Here is a 2,609-nt window from a genome sequence, read left to right on the forward strand (position 1 = left end):
TTCCCTCAGCTTGATACAGTTCTTCACTTTTGGTTTTTAATTCTTTGTCTTTGCACATTTCGTTATATTTGACTCTGTCTTCTTTTGAAATGTTCTATTCAGTTCTTTTACCTCTTCATTTCTTCCATTTGCTTTAGCATCTCTATGCTGGAGAGCAAGTTTTATAGTCTCTTCTGACATCAATTTTGGTACTTTTTTTCTTTCTTGTCTTCTTAATGAGTTTTTAATTTTTTCCTGTATGATGTTTTTCATGTCATCCCACAACTCTTGTGATCTTGAGATGATCGTTAAATTGATGTAAGGTATGTTCAAGGTCATAGCTTGTCTCTCATAGACTTGTTTTAAATTTCTTCAGCTTCAGGCTAAATTTGCATATTAGCAATTGATGGTCTGTTCCACAGTCTGCCCCTGACCTTGTCTTGGTTGATGATATGGAGCTTTTCCACCATCTCTTCCCACAGATGTAGTCAGTTTGATTTCTGTCTATATCATCTGGTGAGGTCCATGTCATCTTTTATGTTGTATTTGCAACAGGTAAAAGGTATTTGAAATGAACAAGTCATTGGTCTTGAAAAATTCTATCATGTGATCTCAGCATCATTTCTATCACCAAGGCTATATTTTCCCATGATTGATCCTTCCTCTTTGTTTCCAATCTTTGCATTCCAATCACCAGAAATTATGAGTACATCTGTATTACACATTTGATAAATTTCAGACTGAAGAAGTTGGTAGAATTTTTCTAGTTTATCATCACTAGCTTTAGTGGTTGGTTTGTAAATTTGATTAATAGTATTAACTGATTCCTTGTAGGTGTTTACATTTTATCCTATCACAGAGTGCACTGTACTTCAAGAAAGATCTTGAAATGTTTTTTTGATGATAAATGGGATGACACTCCTCTTCCATTTGTCAGTCCCAGTATAGTAAATCATGTGGTTAACAGATTCAAAATGACCAGTACCAGTCTATTTCAGCTCAATAATGCCTAAGATATCAATCTTTATGTGTTCCTCTTCATTTTGATAACTTCCAATTTTCTTAGTTTCATATTTCATACCTTCCATGTTCCTATTATTAAGAGTTGTTTACAGTTGTTGCTCCTCATTTTGAATTGTGTCCCATCAGCAAATGAATGCCCTGAAAGCTTTAGTCCATTCGAATCATCACCAACGGACAACTCTATTGTTGAGGAAGCAACTCTTCTCCAGTCATACTTTGAGTGCCTTCCAAACTGAGGGGCTCATTTTCTGGCATTATAACTGACAATTTTCGTGTTTCAGCATTCAGTATTCGGGTGCTATCAGGCAGTGTTCCATTGTTATTCATAATGTTTTCAGTGATTAAATATTCAGAAGTAGGTTGTCACATCTACTTCCTAGTCTGTCTTAGTCTGGAAGCTCATTTGAAATCTGTCCACAATGAGTGACCTTGCTGGTATTTAAAATACTCATATCATAGCTTCTAGAATAACAGCAACATGCAAGCCACCAAAGGACAACAGACAGAAATTGTATATCTCATCTGAAACCAGAGACCACCTCAATAATAGATTTGACACGTTGAAAACCAATTACCAAACAAGTTTTGGGATAACATCGAAGACATAACACATAAGGGACACAAAAGGTCCTTAAAAAGACAGGAAAGAAATAAAAGACCAAAATGGATGTCTGAAACTTGCTCTAGAACAAAGAGAAGTAAAAGTGACTGAAAGAAATGATGAAATAAAAGAGTTCAACAGAAGATTTCATAGGATGACTCAAGAAGATAAAGTAAAGTATTACAATAAAATGTTCAAGATCTCAAGTTAGAAAATGAAAAGAGAAGAACATGATCAGCATTTCTCAAGTTCAAAAGCTAAAGAAAAGAATTCAAGACAAAAGGTACAATATTGAAGGATTCACTGGGCAAATATTGAATGATGCAGGAAGCATTTAAATACAATGGGAACCTGTTGATCTTGAGATGAGAGAGAGAGAAGAGAAAGGGCTTGTTGGTCTGAAGTTTGGAGAGGCTTGGGAACTCCTGAACCCATGGACGTAGCCATGGAGGGCTAGAGCTGACAGTGAAGCATCCAGCTGATATGAAGTGGCGGGGAGATTCACAAGAATGCACCAACTTGCAGATAGTGCTCATCTGACCTAACTTCGATGTTGATGATCAGAACTCGACTAGAGGAAGATAAAGAAATTTGATGAAGGAAACAAGTGTAAATTGCTACAATTTGATGAACTTGCCCTATATTTATGGATGTAGTGGCTCAAAATACCAACAAAGAGGGAAGGAGTCTTCACATCAAGGATCAAACATATCCCCTTTGTACACAGGGTTGATAGGGATGGGCAACTGTGGTCAGAAGTTCGAGGCCCACTGGGCCCAAGTGTTGCAGGCAATGCAGGCCACAGGCTCTGAGGAACAAATTCTGGCCACTGGCAGTCATGGCAAATTGTTTTTCATCTTAGTGTTCCGTTATGTTTTTTATTTAATTCCAAACATGAGCCCTTAATATCCACAGATAAATGTAATATTTTCCTAAAGCCGAGACTGTAAAGTCTTCAAGGTTAAGCCTTTCTCCAAAGGATTAACTGAAAATAGCTTAGCTACTT

The 2,609-nt window shown here is 36.8% G+C and overlaps 1 protein-coding gene across 1 annotated transcript in view; it reads right to left on the minus strand.

Moving 5' to 3' along the window:
• Positions 1-2,609, minus strand: part of ANO4 (anoctamin 4) — a 607,193-nt gene that overhangs the window by 538,566 nt on the left and 66,018 nt on the right. The window lies entirely within an intron of this gene.

Source organism: Chrysochloris asiatica, unplaced genomic scaffold (genome assembly GCF_000296735.1).
Source record: "Chrysochloris asiatica unplaced genomic scaffold, ChrAsi1.0 scaffold00160, whole genome shotgun sequence".
In the NCBI taxonomy this organism is placed as follows: domain Eukaryota; kingdom Metazoa; phylum Chordata; class Mammalia; order Afrosoricida; family Chrysochloridae; genus Chrysochloris; species Chrysochloris asiatica.